This window comes from Nothoprocta perdicaria, unplaced genomic scaffold, assembly GCF_003342845.1.
Source record: "Nothoprocta perdicaria isolate Ctin4 unplaced genomic scaffold, notPer1 scaffold_66, whole genome shotgun sequence".
NCBI classification, from domain to species: Eukaryota; Metazoa; Chordata; class Aves; order Tinamiformes; family Tinamidae; genus Nothoprocta; species Nothoprocta perdicaria.
Window position 1 is genome coordinate 2114020 of NW_020455932.1, and position 21509 is coordinate 2135528.

The window sequence follows — 21509 nt, forward strand, 5'->3', positions numbered from 1 at the left end:
CCTGATTCTGCTGGGTCATCACTCAGCTGCCCTTGCAAAGGGCAGCTGCCCTTGGAAGCCTCTGCCGTGAGACTTGCCAAGGTCCCAGTTCACCCCTGGAAAGATAGAGGCAGTTGTGTCCTCCGGATGCTACAGCTCTTTGCAGACGATTCTGGTGCTCTGTTGGCAAGGCTGCCAAGAGCAGCTGCTCAGTTGTTACTCAGAATGAGGTGGGACGAATGAGAAACTGTTGAAGAGAGAAGCAGCTGGTTGCAGTATCCTCGCGTGCCCGTTTCCAGTGCTCTTGCTGTACTTCTAGCAAACCCAGGTGTGGCCTGGACTTCTGATGCTTTTCCACCCTCATCGATTCCTCTGTTTTTCTGTTGTATTCCTTCAGTAGTAAAAGCCATTAAAAAAATTGACCTTTGACACTTCATAATTAGCAAAAGTATTTTGTATTGCTGATGAAAATTACACAGTTTTATAAATGTCTACCACATTACCTGGACTGCTCTAGAAAACCTCAATAAATCCATTAATTTGGCATGTTCTTGGTGTCACCACAGTCTGATTTCTTTAATGGAGCAGCTGTAGGCMATGATGCAGGGGTGACTCTTCCAAGTACTGCTGGAGTGAGAGGGAAGCCTGGTAAATGCTTCTCTTCTGGGATGGGCAAACTTGAGTTATTTTCATTTCCTTCTATCTGAGAAGCCTTTAAAGCCAATTTCTTGGCAGGCAGCATGAGCAATGCTGTTCATCAAAAGAAAAAGAAACAACCCTCTAACACTATGCGCTTCTCCCCGATCCAGTTTTAGAGTGTAAATGTGCTTGTGTACCATCAACTCCCTTTCATGTGAATTGGCCTGGCAGAGGGCATTGCAAATGCATTTTGTTGAATCATGGTGAAAAAAACGCACTGAAAACAAACATACTAATGTGTTATCTTCCACAGTTAGCAGAATTTCCCACCTGTGCAGTAATCATGGTTTTCCCTGAAGGAACTGGAGTTGATGCAACAGGGCTTATGAGTATTTTATCTGCCTTGTTTGGAGAAATCTTTGCTTTTTGCTTTAGCACTTCTCTTATCTGTTCTTTTTTCTTTTTCTATTTCAGTGCGACAGCGACAGTGACCAAGAGGAAAAGGTAAGAAAGGGGTTTGGTATGGGCGCAAAAATATGTTCCTGGATTCACTTATTCCTGTTATGCTGTTACTTGGTCAAAGTTTTTTTGGATTGTACCAGTACAACTCTACAAAGAAAAGACTTGGTTCCCTTTGATTTGGTTTTGGAGGAGACCTCTAAGGCAAGAGCATTCCAACGAGCATTTTGGAGGCTGCACAATCCATTTTCAAGYGTATTGATCTAGGGTTTGTGCGTGTGTTATTTATGAACACAATTTTGACTACCAATCCTATTTGTGGCTGTGCTTTCCCTTGGGAAGTGCTGGCAACTTAACATAAGGGAATGCCTTTGTAACCCTCCCATTTTTGCTTTTTAACAGTTCCTTAGTAATGCACTTGCACGTTTTGCTTATCTACAGGCGAGGTTCTTCAGACTCAAACTGAAGTGTTAGGGATGACTTTTCTTTTTTAGAATTGACATTTGGAAACTGTACATTAAGTCAAGTGACACATCTTGCTGATAATTTTCTCAATAACTGTGGGTTTCTAAGTGGAAAAAAAGATTGTGATGCTGAAGAGACAGAGGCACTGGTCTGTAAAGCTATTTATTGTTTAGGAGGATGATAGTATTGAAGAATTAATATTCACTTTGCATTTTTATGTCTTACATTTTATGTTATGAACAGACTGACCTCTAACTTTCCTTATCTGCTGAACTGATATAATTATTGAAGAAAAAATGTTTTAACTTCTTTATTTCCAGGTTGGAATTTTGTGATTCCATTGATATGTTGAACCTTGAGATATTTTGACAATGTAATTACTTTTTCCTTCTCTCTTCCTGAAAAAAGTGGAGGGCACAAGTTAGGAGGTCTAACAAGATGCCAGAAGAACAGGTTGGTTTAGGAACGCTGCCTTATTGAGGGTCTGAGGCATTCTGTTAACTAGCTAGAGTTAAACTAAGACGAGTGGGACGTGCCGCTGTGTGGCTAGTGCAACAGAAAATAAAAAATATTTTGTGAAATCCAGAAGGAAACAAAAAGTGCAGAAATCGCCTTTTGTAAACTCTATCAGTTCAACATGGGGTTTGTATAGCAGGAAGCCAAGGAAATTTTCAAGCCGTTCTATATGCGACTGCCAAATCTTTGCCCTTAAGCTTTCAGTTATTTCCCAAGTAGAGATTTTTTGTCTCCTAATAATTTGCTAACTCTGTTGAAGAACCACTGTTTACTTAGAACTGCAATGATTTCCTTTTCATAAGGGAACTAATCGCTGGAGTTAATCAGTATGTGACAACAGAAAAGGGATTTTTTTTATTTTTTGCACAGAATTAACTTGCACTTTTTGGACATGAATTTTTAATGTAATACCATTAAATTCCATCTTGTGAACTGATTATTCATTTTGAGGATGTTCCTTCTGCAGTGTAAGATGATAAACTGAATTTCAGTCCCTATGTTTATGGCTCCTAGAACTAAAAATACAATTTCCTGGCACTGCAAATGGGGCAGAGCTCAGCTCTATAGATGCAGCAGTGTTTTTCTTTCATGACACACCTATATAAAGAGGCAAATAGGGAGTTTTTTGGGGTGCAGGTTTGCTCTTTGGGGGTTGTTTCTGAGGTGTGATCCAAGAGACCCTCCAGTTGGACCTCACGCAGAATATCCCAGTGCTTGAGTAGGGAAGATTGAAAATCCAGCCCTGGATTTCACCCGTGTGATCTATATTTTGTCTTCCCCCCCTCAATGAAATGGGATTAAGTACAGATCCAAATATCCTTGGTAATTCAGAGCTGTTCAAATCCCAGGACCAGACCCGGCTTTGAATTTTATAGCCTCGGCCCGAATCTAAAAGGCAACTGCTAACCCTGGTGTGTTTATTCAGCCCGTGTTGGCAGCTGAGGCAGAGATCTAAAGGCCTTGTTCTGCTGTTAATTTGAATTCAGCATATGTAGCCTGTTATAAAATGCGAGACATCATCATTTGAGCAGGTCAAGCATATTCAGATGAAGACAAATGGTGCTTATTTGATTTTCTTAAAATCAGGAAATGAAAAAAGTGCTCTCTGGAGAAATCATGTTCTGCCTGACTTAGATGATAGACCAAGGCATGTACCCCAGATAAGAACAGGCGCTCGGCTTGCGGTTTTTATCTCTGAAGGACGGTCGGGACTGTCAGCTCGCTGACATGTGCATTATCCATGTCATTTCAAACAAAGTGACCTGTGGAAAAGTGCACTCTGCCGTGACATGATAATGGGCTGTTGGATGACAGGTAAAGTACACACTATAAAGGAGGCTGTGCGTTATTCCTTTGTTTAACTGACAAGTAGAAACTTCTTTTCTGTAGACAGGCAGGATCTTTTAGATCTCTTTCAATAGGACCCTGGAAGATTTGGAGTCCCCGCTTGAAACAAAATATCATTTTTCAGACCAAAAAGTCCTGCGAGTAGAACTGTCTGGGGGAAGAGCAGGTGCCAAAAGCCTCTGGAGGAGGTTGATAGTTTTGTAAATGGTGCTCAGCATCCCCAGATTTCATTAATGACAGGAGCAGTTGAAGATGCTCAGCAGGATTAGAGCTTGTAGGATCCTTGACCCAGGTRTCTTGTATCATCATGAGGGTGCTGACCTGCAAGAATGGAATTTTCTGGAGTGAACTATCAACTTGCTCTTGCTTGGTCCTAGATCAGCGTATTCTGCAAATYTGCTAATTATTCTTCTCCACGCAAAACGCATCTTGCTGAGAGGCCCCTGTGAAGAGGGGAGCTCCTTTTCTTTACAGCCATCTCCTGCAGACTTGAGTGTACTGAAGTGTACAGGACAAAGTTATTGATACAGATGGATTTTGTACTTGTGGTTCAGAAAGGTAGAATGGAAACAGTTTGGCTTTGTGTAGGAGTTTGATCCTTGGGTGCTTGCGGAAATCAAGAGCTCCACAAGAGAAAGGAGGGAGGCAACAAGGGGCATTGAGGAACATGCACGGGTTGCTCCTGGGATGAATAAGACCTGTGGTTCAGAAAGATGGGCCAGCGTGTTTGAAGCAAAAAGGCAGATCAGTGTGACACAAGATGTGTGGCAGGCCAAGCTGGTCTCCCGAGGCAGTTGGGTCAAGCATGACTACGAGTGCTCCACCAAAACAGGAGAATCCATGGAGGAGCAGGACATAGGAGACTGGGGAGTGTGGTGATGGAGCAGGTGAAGTCATGTGTCTTCAGCATTCAGTGTTCTTTTTCTTCCCCCCACCCCCCCACTTGAATATGTATTTATCTGGCTGTGTAAATCACTGTTGATACCTGATCTCTATTAGGTGGTAACAGTGCCTCCAATCCATCTTCCGTAGCCTTTAATTGGGAGGCGACAGACAGAGTCACTTTCTGTCTATGTCTGCCCTCGCATGAGACATTTCTCCAGAGGTTTCTCTGAAAGAGGAAACAAGGATCTTTAATTGAAAAATGACGCAGCCCCTGCTCAGGAGCACTGTATCTAGGACTGTGTCAGCATCTCAAATTTAAATGACACGTTTTGGGTGGTAATTTATTTATATAGATTAGTGCTCCTTCATTCTGATTAGGCACACGGTTTTGGATGGAGGCATTCGAAGTTTGTTCTCCTGGTGCTAAAAAAAGATGAAGTATTGGGTRTATCTATGGAGGGAAGTATATTTGGATGTAAATCACTAACACTTAGCGAGATGTCATTTTTCTGTCCTGGGATCCTTTCAGCAAATGCCGCTGGGATTTCCTCCCGAATCAGAAGGCAGGATGGATCCCAGGGGACCTCAGATTTTCTCCATTAAAAAGTCTGTCAGTCTTGCTCTTTGAGCAGGTCCCAGGAGTTGATGGTCTAAAATTAGGGCAAGCTATTGCACAGCTGATGAATTTAAGTACAACTGTGTTTTCTTCTGCTATCTGGATACAATCTTTAAAATTACTCCCCTGGTAATTAATACAGTGAAAAAAGCATGAGTGCAAGTATAAGTCCTGGCTTGAAAAGACATATGAAATGCCTTTATGAGGAAGTCAAAAGCTGAAGATGATCTGTAGACTGAGGTTCTTTTCTATTTAATTTCTCTAGCATTTCCTCTTGCCATTCGATGCAGATTAGTTTTAAAATTAAAGCGTCACATTGAGCTTTAGTGTTTTTCACTGAAGCACTTTCTAGGGAAAATATTTTGTTGACCAACAGGGACTGCTTTACAGTGTACACAGTTATTAGTTATGTTAGGTTCAGGAAGGGGGAAAAATGGCCTACATTGGCTAGAATTTTAGTTAACTTTGATCAGAAATGTGCAATTTTGACATGTAAATGGCTGCAAGGAATGATTTAATGCCAAGTATATCCTAGTGGCGCTCAGTCACTTCACTTGGTGGTGTCCTTGGGTGCCACTAAAAGCTGTTTTTCCAGGGTCCTGTGTCAGCAAGGGCAGTGATGGACCAGCTATGATTAATGCCATGGTGTGTTCCTAGGAGAACAGTTTGACCCTAGGAGGACATTGCGTGGGGTACACGTGGGAGCAAGRTGGGCTTGGATTGTATTTAGAGCCCACCTTGAGGGAAGCATGTTGCTCGTCGCCTCAATTACTGTCTGGAGAGGGAGAAAGAAATCATCTGCAGACTATTTCCTACTTTAGAATGTTTTTAATGACAGTGCTGCAGCATTTAATTGTATAGAAAACAGCTATGAACTTAAGATTATGGCATGGAAAGCATTATAAATGGCTCTGGCATGCTCGCCTGTAAGGGCTGCTTATTTACATATACCCAGCACATGCCAAAGCATCCACACATGTACCCTGCTTCTGAGGCATTTTTGGATAGTTTTTTCTAGGTTTGCAGAGAGCTTTATAGTACCATATGTGTGTTGCCCGGGTCTTGCAGCTCCTCGGCCTGTGCTGAGCGCTGCAGGCTGCTCTGGGAACGGCACCCGGAACGAGCTCACCTTAAACCACGCTTAGAAGCATGAGGCCAAGGTAAACAGCTGCCCGGCACAGGCTTCCTCCTGGGTGCTCTGTTGCTAATGACAAAAGCTCCGTCACAAATGGATTAAATAATGTTGAAATTGCTTTATGCCACCTCGCACACTAGAGAGGTGGGATGGTAGTTAATGTTATGTGGGCAATCACTTTGGAATTTTTTTCTTTCTTTTTTTTAAGTAGTGAAAACTGGCCGCAAAACAGTGGTGTCAATAGTTTTCCTCTTKAGGAGGGTGAAGTAATTTGGGGAGCAGTTGAGAGAAGCATCCCCTTGGGCAGTGCCTGGGCAGAAGSAGATCGTAGCAAGGAGTGGCACCCATCGTGTGTCTGTGCCTCTGTCTGCAAGCTCAGCCAAGGTTTTTGTTTGCTGTTTACACACTGCTGGAATATCAATCATGTAAAATAGCTTTTCTGATCTGGAAAAGCCTGGTCGTAGAGATAAATCTCCACTTTTATTGCACCATTGCTGAGAAGGGCATTGGGATGTGTTTTAACATCTCTGGTTGGATTTGATGATCTTGAAGGTCTTTTTCAACCCTAATGATTTTGTGGTTTCATTCCTCAAGCCCAGAGGCAAGACTAGAGACATAAGCAGTGTCATCGCAAGCCCCTGAGAGAGGATGGGGCCTCAAGGAGGGCAGTGTGGTGGCAGTGATGGGGAAGAGAAGTGTTTGTGGGGCAGGTTATGGCCATTGGGAAAAGGCTCAGTCATCATCGTGCCTGTGCAAAAAGCTGTCATGCGGCACTCCAGAAAAGGAGGAAGGATTGCTTATTCTATCAATAAAAGAGCTGAGTCTGGGGGTAAAAGCCCTGGTGGGATAGRGGGTACCAGCAGGTTTTGCAACCAAAGCTTTGTGGGAAAACTGCAGCTAAGAACCCAGTTTTAAGTGATTTCTGTGGGTCATGSGATCCCAATGCCTTCCTGTTTGCTGTGTATCTGGGCTAAGGGAGGGATTAGAGGAATGGCTTCCCGGTGTTCCGGCAGCTCTTGTGAAGCCGGGTTGCTCCCCTTCAGCTTGTGCAGGTGCTGTCCCTTTAGGTGGGCAGGATGCAGCACGGTCACCCGGGCTGGGGGCGCCAGCTGGCCCCGGCTGCCCTCTCTGACAGTCACTGCAATCCTTGCYGCGGCCACCGAGGTGACAAGAGGTGGCTCCTTTTTGTTCCTCCGAGGGGCCCTATGGTGAGGGAGGCAGTAAGAGGGTGCTGGGGGCGCGCGTGGTAACATGGCGCGAGCTGTGACGGAGGAGGAGGGGACGCGAGGACGTGCGCTGCTCGACGCTGCCGTGCGCTTGCAGCCTGCCACTCCTCCTGTCCTCTGTCATCCGTGTCACCCAGCAGCAGCTTGTCATAGGTAACGTATGGCTCCCGCGCCCTCTCCCCCTGCCCCGCTCCTCTCATTTTATTTTTTTTGTACCCATTTCGTGCAGAAAATTTGTATTTACTTTGGGAGTGTAATTTGTTCCTCATGGATAATGTGACCCTTAGCGGAGCTGGATCATGGGTTAGTTGAAGTGATATTTTCCGCTAATGGTAGTCGTACATCATTGCTGTCAGCTCGGGTTAGGAGGCAAGCACATTACAGCTCCATTTTACCTCTGCAGGCATCTGGGATTATTTGCCATAACTGAGTATGACATGACCGCACTACAGAGTGCATTAAAATTTTACTAGCTGCTCAGGCAAGTTCCTTGGCTGCAGCCCGCCTCGAGGCGCGCGCGATGATGGAAACCGCCGGGGTCCCCGCTCCTGCTCCAAGGAGACGCRGTGTCAGCGGCCCAGCCAGGCTGGCCTCTCCCCGGGGCTTCCGAGCGTCCTCTGGCGCTCGGGTTGGCGCTGGAGGGTCGAACGCGGAGCAGCGCGTGCAGGTGCCCCGAGTGTTTGCCCAGGTACCTGTGGCCCTTGGAGCATTTGCACTTGGCTTGCARCAGGATTCTAAAATAAGGCTGTGCTATTTCTTAAGTGTCATTTGTAAGCGCGTGCCACGTGGACAAGAGGGAAGTCATTCTGTGAAAATGCACAATAGAGCAGTATCCCCAAATGCAGGTGCTGTGTGTGTAGTATGCTGTGTGCAGYGGGCAGGTACTGTGCCACAGAGCAGAGAGGCCCAGTGCTGATGTACACGAGGGTGTTGCACTGTTGTGCCTCCGCACGACGTGCGGATACGGATCACAGCTGTAGCAGTGCGGGGCTGTATTGATTATTTTTAACTTTTACTGTTCTTACATGAACGATTAGTGCTCTCATATAGGATCTTAGAACATCAACTATGGCATATATGCATATATATTGCAGCATGTTTTTATGCATACGTTTACATACTAGAGCATTATTTTTGTGGTACGTATGTGTTTAGATGTCTATTACTTGCAGCACATCTGCTTATGTGTGTGTATATATATGGACAGTTGAAATTAGAGATATTGCTAGATAGAGGAGTATGTATCGAAGAAACTTAGATTTAAATCAACTATAATGTGTTTTTAAAATGCCTCTTTACAAAACATAATATATGTCCTCTGATAAATTTCTTGCAGCCTCCTAGTGGTTTTCTCGGTACCTACAGCGGAGGCAGGTGCTGCCTGCAGGCGCYGTCCTGCCCGTGGTGGCGGGGAGGCTCAGCCGCGCAGGGCGGCTCTGCTTGGCGCCCACAGCCGGAAACACCAGCCCGAGAAGGGGGATTGTTTGTTTGTTTTAAAGGCCTGATTGCATTGATATCCCTGATATCAATGGTGAGATTAAGTATTAKGGGTTATCGGGTCGTGTATTCTGGATAGGCTGGTGACTGGGTTCCAGAGATCCCTGTGTGTGTCTGTGGAGGGTGTTAAATCCCAATGTGCTTGTGCCCTGTGCTGTTTTTCAGGTTTCGGCTGAGGCGGGATGTCTTGGGATGCTGATTTAGGCACTGTGATGTTTTGCTTTGGGGTGGTGTCCTGCTGGCCATGCACCTCCCAGGCTGTACTGCAGACCTTGCAGCCGACCTGCCCCAGGCCCGGGAGCCTTTGCCAGGCCTTGCCTGGAGGAGCCGCTTCCCTGCAGGGGAAGGAGAGGTTGCAGCGGGTGGTGTTCCCAAGGGACTGTAAGGGACCAAGATGGTCCTGGGCATCTCTGAGGATAACAGGCAAATTCCAAAAGCCCCCCGGAAGCTCAGGTCGCAGTGGGAACGGCCTTGCAAATGAAAGCTGCTTCTGCCTGGTTGCCTTTTAGCATTACCCCTCTTGTGAGTGGCCAAGCTCTTATCAGAGTACCTGGGTGAGGGTGGCCAGAGGATGTGGGAGCACTGGGTGCGGTGCTGTTTCCAGGGTGCTGCTCATGCAGGAGTAAAATGACGGTGAGTTTTTGATTTTTGGAGTTGACTGGTTCAAGGCAACAAGGAAATATGTATGTGTTTGCACGTGCATGCACATGCACGCACGTGCTCTGAAGTCCAGCCTTTGGGAACTAGTTATTCTGGGTGAGGTGGATTTTTATATTTAATTCAGAGCGTTTCAACTGGGATGCTTCCTTAGGAAATCTATACGGCACCTCGTTTATTTTGCATGAGTATCTGCAAACCCTCTGGGCAAAAATAAGATTAGATATCCTGAAAGGAATCCCATGCCTTGAAACATGCTGCTGTACTTAATATGATAATTAAACCTACATATAGGCTTTGGTTGATCATGTATATGTTTTATATGTATTTAGGGGAGTAGGTATTAATGTGTGTGCATGGACGGTATGTGTGTGCAGAGGCAGACAGAAACTTAATCTGTGGATCTTGGAGTTTGGCCATGTCCAAACATATCTGGCTTATAAAATGTGTTTCTTTAAGGACTGTGTGCTATGTTATTCAAATAGAATATTCATATATACTTTATGGTGTTGAGTAACATCTGTTTTTTATAACAAATCAGATTTTATACTCATATATGAAGCATGTCCCCCCCTTCCTGAATGTCTGTTCTCACATTTCTTTGAAAAGGAAAAAGTCTTTGGCTTGAGAAATGAGAAGGTGAGACATTTCTGTGGAGGAATTTTCTTTAGAAAGGAGGAAGGAAAAAAGACATTGAAGTTATGGCAATTATTCCATGTTTTTTAGAGTCTTGGAGGCCACAACATGTGTAACTGTCTCGGGTTTCTCCCAAACATATCCAAGGACAGGCTGAAAACAAGAAGACAGGAAATTAAATGCATGCACCGATGAACTGAGAAGGATTCCTGCAAGGATCACTTTGGTTTTCTGCATATTTCTCTTCATCTGGCTCAGCGCTAATAAGGGCATTGTGGACTTGGAAGTGGGAAAATACAGCTACTGTGTACCTTGGATTCCAGAAATTCCCCGGGCGGGGGAGAAGTTAAGGGAATAACACGTGGCTTGAATTAGGGTTGGGCAGCAGGTAGCAGCAGCAAGAACCACTCTGAACTTCCATCTTGCCCTTCAGGCCAGGAGGGAGGTGAAGGGGCTGGGAAAGACGAGAGGGCAGCTCCTCGGCAGGGCTCTTTGCCTCGTTGTTTCACCCGTGGAYGGCCCTGGCTTTGTTAGTTGGAAGGATCTTGCCCTTTATTCTGGGGAAAAGCCCTGAGGCTGGGCCCTGAGACCTTGCCTGTCAGCTTCCCAGAGCGGGATTTTGAGTGGACTCGTTCCAACTTTAGGACGYGGGATGTGCAAACACTGCCCCTTACCAAGGCCTCATCAGCCAGGATGCCAATCCAGCTGGGGTCGGGGTGCACGGCTCCTCTGAGGTGCTGAGTCCCTCTGAAGAACATCCTGCGTGAAGACGGGAAGGGCTTTGGAGCATGTTGGCTGGGGAAGCAGCAGCGTCCTGCCGGGCTGATGCTCTCYGCTCTGAGCACTGCCCTGGTGCCGGGAGCTGCAGAACTGGCTTGGGGTGAGCGCGGCGGCTGGGTCGCACTGGGCGCCTCGCTGCACCCTGCGACAGCAGGGTTCACCCTAGGCAGGAAGGGTGCAGCCCGGAGGGCTCAAGGTGACCTCTACATCTCTAAACAAACACCTGGGCTCTTCTGATCTGTCCTGGTATCCCCTCTTAAACTGCACYGCTGAATTTCTAGGCTTCCCAGGCCCTCCTAACATCACATTTCAGCAGACTCTGGATGGTCAGACAATATTAAACAAGGTTGTTCATTCATAACAAAAGCGTCCTAATTGAGTTACATTATTGCATTAACTGTAGCAATCAGATTGAACCAAATCACTGGGCGATAATGTCATTTTCCAGGCTATCATTTGTAGCAACCAGTTGTGCTGTAAGATTCAATAACTTGGTTAATCCTGCAGAGTTTATGGTGACTTATGTGTCATATCAAATTCCTTAGTTTCAGGGAAAGCCAGCAGTTAATGCCTGGCTGTGAATGGGCCTTGACTGATGAATTTGCAGGGAAACATTTAGCAGATCCTAGACAAAGTGAACGACTAGTGATAGTTTGTAATAACCTCGGATTAAGGGGCTGTTCTAGGAAGGCGTAAGGAATGAAACGTTTTGGAGCTGTTGAATTCTTACAATGCGTTGGTGGTGTTTTTTATTCTTGGGGTTTAGGAGGTGACTGCTTGCGCTGGCTTCGAGTTGCTCTTGGAATACAGATTTTCAGTTGGAGGCTGGGGAAGAGAGGATAACTGTGCWTTAGTATGTTCCAAATGTCCACCGGTAACTTTGCTTGGAAATCTTTGAATTTGTAGGGAGTTTTACCACTTTACCATACCAAACGTTTTAGCACCAGCGCTTTCCATAGGCGATTGTTGTGAATGATTTACATTTTTGTTTTGCTTTAACGAACTCTTGACAACTTCAGGGATGATAGGAAGGGTCCCGGATAGTTCAGAGTAGGGAATAGGAGTGAGGAGCAGGTCAGGTCAGCCCAGTGGCCCTGACCTGGGGGACATGTCCTGATCAGTGTAAAAGGAGGGGAGCAATGAAATTCCCCTGCAATTCCATCAGAAAGTAAGGAACCATTTATAATACTCATTATGTAATGCTACATAGATTATATGCAATATAATATTATAGGTGATATAATAATGCAATCAGTTTATATCCTCTCAGGCTAATGTGGGTTCATGTTGGGTTCCTGGTAATGGATGTGCAGTAGAGAGGGGAAGGAACTGTCCTTGTCTCAGGTCTTTTGCTGTAAGTACATGAGCTCCTGTAACTGGGCAGGGAATGCAAAGAACTGAAGTTACTTGTGGCAGAGCAGGGAAACGCAGCTCTTGCAGCTGCCATGGTTGCTGCATAAAGTTTTGTTTGGCTTTGCTTAATTTGGTGGTTTCCAGGAGCATGTTGTCCTCTACTTATCCTTGGAGGAGGCCCCTTGGAGCAGCCAGCGGGAGGTTTGTGAACGTTGCAATGGGAATGGTTGGGCTGAGGGGCACGGGGGCTCCGCGAGATATTTTGAATTCTGATAGCAGCCTCTCAAAGCTCTGGGATCCTCTGTTGTCGCTTGGTTGCCATAACCAGCAACCCTTGAGGTGAAAGATGTGGACTGCCCTGTCTGCTTGCTCTCAAGCACTGAACACCGAGTGTCCTGATGTGGAAAACCCTTTGGAATTAGGAGTGACTCTGCCTACAGGTCCTCAAAAAAGTTCAGAGCTGGTAAAAAGGCATCAGAGTGGCTCAAAGTAAGAGAAATGGTCAGCACCGGTTTGGATGGGCTGATATGTGCTCTTTCATCTCGCTCTTCTCCACTGGTGATCCTGCAGTGTTTTCCTGCCTGGAATTGTGACCCTGTCCTGCTCTTGTCCTTCCCGTCTTTCTGATGTAAAGCTGATGGTTCAGGGCCCTTCTGGCTCTGTGGTGGGAGGCAGCGGGGGGCTCTAGCAGAGCAGGACRCCCAGGGCAGCAGCTCGGGGGGCAGAGCAGGGCCTGGGCCCTGTGGGGGGACTCTGCGGGGAGCAGGGGTCACACACAGACATGAGCTGCAGCTGAAAATGCTCTCCCCCCTGAACAAAAACACGCTAAATGGCACATATTTTTGGAAGTCCATTTTTATTCATAAGAGCATTTTCTGTATATAAATTCACTAAGCTTTAGCTGCAACTCCCCATAACTGTGCTACTCAGTGTATAATCTGTTTACCACAGTATTTGCCATAGCAGGTAAATACATTAAAGAAAAAATACATAGGAAATTCCCCAGTGAGCAAGAACCAAATCACATTTCAGTGCATTAAGGCACTTTTTGGAGTAAACACCAAATCTGGGAACCAAGGCACCCCCCTCAGTAACAGGCCTTCCAAATGAAGCTTTTCCTTTAGAGAAAAAATATCCAAGTTAAGGGAGCAGAGAGGATAACACGCTGGAGCTGGAAGTGGACGAGACTAAACGCTTGGGTTCACACTGAAATGATTTCTGCTGCCTGGTGTAATTTAACCTGCCCACAGTGCTAAACTTCTATATTACACATTTCTGTCGGGATGTCAGGAGGAATGATAAGCCCGCTCGGAGCAGCAGCCTCCATTGCATCCCAAGAGCCTCCCAGGTGGGATTTTCTTGCACGATTTTAAGACTTTTAGCTTGGGCTCTCAAGTAGAAAGAACACCCTCCTGCATGACCCCAGCCTCCTGTTAGCTGATGGATGAAATCTTTTCTTAAGCCATGTCCCTTGTCTATTATGTTTTCAGAATTCAAGGTTTCTCTTTTAGCTCCCTGGATTACTGCCCAAAGTGCACGGCTTTGTTACCAGGAAAAAATTGCCTTTCTATTAGCAGGAAGCAGAACTGCCAGTGCTGGTCTGCTTCCAGGTGAGAGCAGGGTAGGGAGCCCTTGTTGGTGATGATGGGAGGAGGAGCAAACCCTTGGCTCCTGTCGAGGCTTCGGGCTTGTCTGCTTCTTAGTTTGGAAAGCTGCGATTTAGCGTGAAAGCAAAGCAAAATGCAACCGTAGCCATTCTTGTATTTAATATCTTATGTGTGCTGTTAACTAAAAGCTATAGTCCACATAATCAGGAAAAAGCGCATCCAAGTAAGCAGAGTGCTTTGCTTCAGTGTCGTCTGCAGAATTTGGGCAGAGTGGGAAGCAAAGTGAGAGGACTTGGTTCACAGATGCTTCAGGTTTAACAGYGTTTGGGAATGTGTAAGTGCAGAGTTTACTGTATCAGAGCGATACTGCAAGAACATTATCTGTGCCATCTGAGCTGCAATCTGGCCCCTGTAATAGCTTAACTGGGCAGATAGGCTGTGGATCCTTACTAATTTCTCCTGTTACMCAAGGTAGTGTTACTTCCAGCATCAAAGTGAAGTAAATCAACAAAATGAGGCTTCCTAGAGATGCTAATTTAAGAAAGAAAGTGGGTTTTTTTGTGCAACTGCTTGCTCAGGACTTAGCAGCGGAGAGATTCCAGGTCACAGCTAATCAGACGAGTGATTTCATTTAACTGCAACATCCAGAACTAGTTAGAAATAGATTCTCTTAGGAGGAGGCATTCATGCTTAACTATAGGTTCTGTTGCAGACATTTTTCTCTCCTTGAGATGATGACCAACCGCTGGGGTTTTCTAGAATTTGGTCAAGGTACTGAATAAATAATACGGAGAATAAAATGAGCGCAGGGGGCGCGTTGCGGCCGTGTCACCTCCCCGCAGCGCGCAGCTGCCCCGGCGAGGCCGGGCGGTGCGTGCTCACACCTGCACAAGCACCACGGCCCCTTCGTAAGGAGTCTGGAAGGAAAAGGGCCCTGGTTCCAGGCTAAGCACGAAGCCTYGTGGCTTTGTGTCCCTGGGTGCAGCCTCCAGGATGAGAGAAACAGCAAAATGGGAAAAACAGGACTTAAAAGGAAGCATGATGTTTCCAGCAACCCTTTAATTGGAAAGATCCCCAGTTCAGTGTATGCAGTTTCCCCCCCACTCCTGCCTCTGGACAACAGTGACAAAAGCCTAATAAAACATTCCTAGGTAAGAAATCCTCCCACAATGTGGGGAACCCCCCTGCTAAGTACCAGCACGTTTCTCACTTCCCTGATACTGCCCTTCTACAGGGCTGCATTTGCTGCAGTTTAGGTGAGGCYGGTGCTGATGAGCACAGAGCTGTCTTGATTTGCATGGGCTGTGGCTGCAGCCCCAGCGCTCTGCTTGGAGCGTGCACTGGAGGCAGGATTTGATATTAAATGATGCTGACCCTGTCCTTCAGTCTGCAGTCCATGGAGGGACACCTGGAACACTGATTGCCAGGGCCATATCATTTGTGTCCCTCGGACAGTCGTAGTTCAGGTCACCCTGCCAGGTTCTGTGGCGCAGACCCAATTAAAAACCTGGACACGTTTGTTTTGGCCCCACTTTGCTAGCTGGGAGAAATGGTCCTGGTGCCCTTGCTCAGGTGTCACGACGCTTAGGAGGGAGYGCTGACCATGAGCGGGAACTGTAAAAACCTGCCCTGTGGCCRGAGAACTGCCCATCCTGTGGCGGAGCCTGCAGCCCTTGTCCCGCTCCTTACAAGCCCAGCATCTTAGCGCATCTTGCAAATTTGCATGTGAATCATTTGTAGCCTAAAAGTTAATAAAAAGCAAATGATTGGAGTGTAACCACTGTGGCCTTTCCRAGGATGGATTATGCCACGGAGAAGAAAAGTGCAGTTGTTTCTGTGGGTGTCTTTTCTTACCCAGGAGCCAAATCTTGGCAGATGCCCTCTAAGAAGTGGGGGGCTGTTCTTAGTTCGTTGCTTTAGGTTAAGCATTTCTTGCCCGTGCTGCAGAGCTTAATGCTGAGACCTTGCTGGGGCTTTTTGAGTCCCTGCTTTGCTTGGGAGGATGTGCGGGGGGAGGAGGTGACGGGAGGATTTGTCACCTGGTTTTGTTTGAACAATTGCTTTTCCCCCTTAGTCAGATGAAGGACGTAACAGGAATCACCTCGATGTAGACAGATTGTGGTAACACATGATGGGTCTTTATTGGTTTCCTTCATGTATGCTGCTCATTTCCCAAGAGGAAAGCGCAGCTAATACTGTGTATTTTTTTGAACATACACCAAGGGGAAAGATGAGCCAGTGTATATGAAAGGATGTCCTTTTTCTTCCCTATTCACTGAATTAAGTTGCAATTTCCTCCTCTCTCTCTCTCGCTTATCTGAGTGTCAAGGGGAGCCAGGTAGGTTTGTAGCCCTTCCCTGGCAYGTGTGTGTTGGGAGGAAGCATCCAGGTAGCAGGTGACTCTCACTGCAGTGATGGGGYCCTTGAGCACTGAATGAACAGGCTCTGCAGCCCTGTGTTTGGGGAGGACAGAGTTTTCATGTACCCCCTTGCTTTGCCTATCTCATGCTTTTACTTAGCTCCTGKTCTTGCTTGTGTTCATATCTATTTTGCATTTGCATATCTGAGCATCTCACAGTCGCTTTACTAGGTTGTACCCTCCCAACCAAGTCCTGTGCAAAGACTCYGTACAGCTTTCCCCCTTCCCAGGGATATCCATCATTAGCAGGYGGAGACCGTAGGGTTTGGGAGTGTTTTCAAATGTGCAAGAAAGGAGGCAAGGTCCCATTAGAGGTGGAGCTGCTCTCTTGTGATACCTGGGGAAAAACCTTTGTTGGTCTATCTCTTTCCTAATGGATTTTCTAACTGTTTCTTTGGATAAAAAATTAATAATGAGAATCTTGTAGCTGGTCCCCAGGTTAAAATAGTGGCYAAAGAGGAAAAAGAATGGTTTGAACAAACAGTCTCAGGAGGATGTATGAAGTGCCATACATATAACTTCTGTAACTAACGGGGAAAATATAACTGAAAATATTTGCCTAGTTCAGCAACTTCTGTACTAAAACGTAAGCCACAATGTTTGTAGTTTGGAGTAGATCCCAAAGAGCTTTTCAAACCCAGCTGGGCAATCTAGGAGGCAGTATTTAATTTTGAAAATAGATGTAGATGATTAGATGGCCGAGTCATGTAGATTCCTAAGGACAAGCCCCACAGATGGCATTTGGATGTCTGAAGATGCAAATGGGTATCCAGGGGGATTTTCAAAAGGACCTAATCAACTCAGGCAGCCAGCTTGCTGTGGAGAATACGGAGAAAGGGCAGTGGAAGGCACTCGGTTGTGGCTCTAGCGGCGCTGCTGCAGCTGCTCCTTGTTGGGATGGCCTCGCTGCTGTCGCCTGAGCAGCTTCTCGAAGATCCAGCTCCAGCAAAGCAGAGCCACGCRTGGATCTCCGTGGCCATAGGGGTGGAAGTGGCATCAAGTGGGTGACAAGAGCCCCCCTACATGGGGGCTGCGCACAGGAGTCTCGCTTGCCCCCAGCTTGCTTTTGTTCACAGGCTTGCTTGTTAAGTAATTAATCCCATTCTGCTGATACAAAATTTTTCTATTAAAAGAAATCCTCAGCCAAAACAACATTTGAGGAGAGAGGGAGGGAGAGGAGTCCTCCTCACAGTTTGTTAATTGGTTCTTTCACCTGACAGTAGTTTGTGTCAATTAACTTGATACTTGGTGAAAGTGAAATTAATCCACCTGGGTCAAAAGCAGCTATTAATTTTTAATCAAAACAAAATGCTCACTCGACAGATTTGTAGCTCCACTTAGAATAAACAAGATGCGTGTGAGGTGGAATGTGCCACCAGGCTCTGCTCTGGAGAGGCTCCTGGGGATAATTTTTTCCCTCTCCTGCAAGGGGGCAGAGGTTGAGGCAAGTCAGCAGTTAATGACATTCTTCTTCCAAAGAGGCTGTTTCCCCTGGGTACTTGTACCATTTGCGAAGTGTGTTTGACCCCTTGGAATCCCAAGCTTTCTCCTTCCCGTAATAGACATGGTTGCCCTTAGTCTGAGGAGGGCTATGGATCGGAATAGCTGGAGCGCTGCGGCATGGGGCTGCCGCAGGAACTAGGTGAGAGCGAGGCAGAGCGAGTAGTCTGTATATCCTCTCTGGGGTGATAAGATGCAAGGTGCTAAAACCAAAGCTTTTACAAGAAGCCCTGCATCTCATTTTTTAGGAGCGCTCTGTTTTGAACCCGTTTGGGTCTGACTCTTGGGAGCACCAGATTTGCCCACTTGCCACCCAGTGGCACCTTGGCAATGCATATTGTTGGGAAAAGAAAATAAGATGCATTGGGATGACCAGAAATGGCCTTACCCGTCATTTGGAAGAGCAACCTGCTGTTCTCCAGCCAGCTCTGCATCTTTCTCCTCTCCTGGAGATGGAAAGATAAATGATCAGTTGGGAATAAGCTGTTCCATGGAGTGGCCGGGAAGAAGGGCCCAGCCAGAGTGCAGTTCAAGTGCGGTGGGGTCACGTGCGTGATGGGCTCTGCCAGTGGCCGGTCCCCTCCCGAGGGAGGGGGTGACAGTGGTGGCACGGCCACCATCGCCATTAGAGAGCCCGGGAGGCGCTAATGCCACGCGAGGTCTCTGCACCGTGTCCARCTCCTGTTGTAGAATGGCCCCCTGGAGTGCGCCCATGACTTTGTGCATGAATAAAAGCAGAATATTACCTGTYGGCTGTCAGGGCTTAGAGGAGATTCCCCCCACCTCTTTTTTCCTTTTTTCCCCTCCCCTCTAAGTTTGGATAACATTTTGAGATTTTTAGACATTATTTGGCTTTTTTAATATTGCAGCTGTCGTGTTACGGGCTGAGTGCCTGTGTACCCGAGTGCTGCGGGCAGGCTGGGCCCGCGCCCCTTGCCGCTCGCTCGTGCGGCTTTGGCCCCGGGCACGAGCAGAGCRCGTCTGCGGAGCACCGTGTTCATCAATCGCACGTAGTGCTCCTGGGCACAGTGCAGGTGCCGTCTAGCACATGATGCTGCCTTTTCATGCGTTTCCTTTTCTGGTATTGAAATTAAAGTAAATCATAGCTTATGTGGTGGAGTCGATAGGTATTTTCATTATGCATGCTGAAAGATAAAACGGTTACTAGTTCTTTCTCTTCCAGCCTGTGGTCCACTCAGCTCCCAGGATTGCACTGGGAATGTATAATTTGGGCTGTTAGGATTTTAACAAGAAAGAATATATTCTTCAGTGACAGGGTGGCATGAAAGTCGGTGAGAAAGGAGTGACAGGCTCTTCCAACAGAAAATGTCTCATGCAGAGGGTGTTAACAGGCACCAGGGAGATGAGGATGCAGATCAGAGCGTGGAGGGACCAAGTCTGCTGCAYATTAGAACTAATAGTAGTGGAACTAATAATAATAACCACTTTATACAGGCAGACTGACCAACTGGAATTTGCTAAGAGCTTTGATGTTCTTCTGGAAGGTGCAGCAAGATTGTTAGTGAGTGTAAAGCACCTGGCCCTGATTTACACCTAATTCAAGAGAGGAGGTTTCCAGCAGCAAAGCAACCCTAAGGCTCAAGGTGGGATGGTGTGTGTGTGTGTGTGTGTGTGTGTGTGTGATATGAGTGGAAACTGCCAGGTGGGAACTACCTGGAGCATCCCCGACTCCTCTTCTGCCGCCTTTTCAGGCTGCTTCTGCCTGGCCAGTGTTGTGAGACACTGGTCTCGGGAGACAGGTTTGTGTGGGACACACAGATGGCAAACCTCGAGGAGGCAATGGGCCCCTGCGCAGCTCTGTTTTACCCATTCCTTGCTTGGATCCTCTTTTCCTTTATATTTCTTAAATCATTTCTTGGAGCAACATGTGAGGTCCRCAAGCAATGTGATACTTTGCCTAATGTAACATTATTTCTGATGACTTATTTGTGTGTCTTGTCAGTGGGAAACCTCTTCTCTTTTAAAATGAGACAATTTAGCTGCAAAAAGATCAGGGAGAGGAAGTTCAGTGTCCTGAGTCTTAACCCTTTGCAATCTGAGATGTTCCATCCTCCCTTCCTTCCCTTGGCTTATAAGCAATAGCAAAGCCTTGCAAGATCCGTACTAAGCACTCAAATAATATGTATCCACATGAGAAGCCAGTCATGTTTGTAATGACTTAGATGCAGGGCGTAGCTTGGGCTTAATGACTATCTTGTGTTAATGGGCCTCAGATCATCAACTGCTTCTCTGTTGGTCATTAATCCCCAGGAGACACTGCAGCACTGCTCTGTCTACAGCTTTGGGAGGCCAGAAGGGACTGAGCAGCTTCATGAACCTGTTGAGTGTGATCYGCGTCTCCAGCCGCTTGTGGGGGGCCGGCGCACGTCTAGGGACGGGCTGCGTCCCCGGGGCCAGCCTGCCTGCCCCTGGCCTCCCCCAGTGTTGCTTGGCCCTTGCTTTCTGGCCGAGGGCAGAATTTCTGCAGGAAGGTTGAGGTTACGGTGCTGAGCGCTTTGGAGCGGCTGCTGAGATCTGGTGTATGTGGTTAGAGATGATAAAAGCACTTTTTAAAATTTTTCCTTTCATGAAAAGTATCATTTTTCAGTCTCCCTTCCACAGGTCACTTACAATAGTGCTGTTGTGCAATATCATGAATTATCCTCCCTTCCACATTTCATGTTTATTCATTTCATTTTTCCTCCTAGTCTAGAGTCATAAGCAAAATACATATCATCTGTAGTTCGCGTTTAAAAAAAAAAAAAAAAGATTGGGTCACTTGCTAGCCCAAATAAAGGGTGTATTCCTGTGATCCTGTCCTACTTTCCAGATTTGGAGAAGAGGACACCCCCTTTATGTTCCAGCAGTCTTTAACAACTGTTGAAGCCCCATTTTGAAGAGGATCCTGGGTCATTCCTTTCAGTTCAGTATCTTCCAGCCAGGACAGTAGCAATATTAAACACTCAGTGTGTCCCTAAATATCATGAGCATAACTGTAAATGCCAGGAGTCTGATCCCAAGCCCAGAGAATTCCAAAATCTACACTGATTTTGGATCAGGACCTAGGAGTGCTTGGGTGTAATGAACAGCTAGAGCGGGGCATGGGATTTGTGCCTTCCATGGGATCCATTGCAATTAAGAGGATTCTTCCCAACCTCAGGCTGATCTTCTGTTTTAATGGATTTTGACAGCCTAGGCATGCAGGCCTGTCCTCCTCTGCTTTTCATTAGCCATGAATAGCATTTAATGCCAAAACAGAGTGGGGAAGATGAGCTTTTTCCACAGTGCAATACTTAACATTTAAAAGTCTTTAGAATATACTACACACACATTCCACTTTTACAAGACCAATATAACACTTTCAAAAGTTTTATGAATTCCAGCATGTAACCAGAGCAGTTGTTAGCCTGTTTTGAATAAGCTGTAACGGCTTGGCCCCGAAGCTGCATAGTTAGCAAATCCCTGCTCTGTTTACGAGCAGTAGTTTCGACCAGGTCATTGGAAAGGGAGCAGGATCAGTCTCCCCACACTCCTGCCGTGGGTACATCTGCAGAGTTCAACCTAGTTAAAGTTTTAGGAGCAGTAAATGGGGAGATCATGAGAAGGAGGTGAGATTTTAATCTATGTTTCCAGGCTCCTTGCATCCTGCAGCAGCAGCACTTTGTCTCCAAATGCTTTCCATAAGCAGACAGCCAGGATGGCGACAGGCTGGAACCTGCCGTGCATGTCGGTGCAGGAGGCTGGGGAAGGGCTTAGGGGCCCTGCCGCCTTCCGTGGTGGTGGCTGCGAGTGC

At 46.6% G+C, this 21509-nt stretch overlaps 1 long non-coding RNA gene across 1 annotated transcript in view; it reads left to right on the plus strand.

Moving 5' to 3' along the window:
• The first annotated feature begins 1094 nt into the window (after positions 1-1094).
• LOC112956694 overlaps positions 1095-21509 on the plus strand; it is a 187656-nt gene continuing 167241 nt past the window's right edge. Inside the window, exon 1 of the long non-coding RNA XR_003251082.1 lies at positions 1095-1122. This is a non-coding gene — a long non-coding RNA (uncharacterized LOC112956694). The remainder of the gene's footprint in view (positions 1123-21509) is intronic.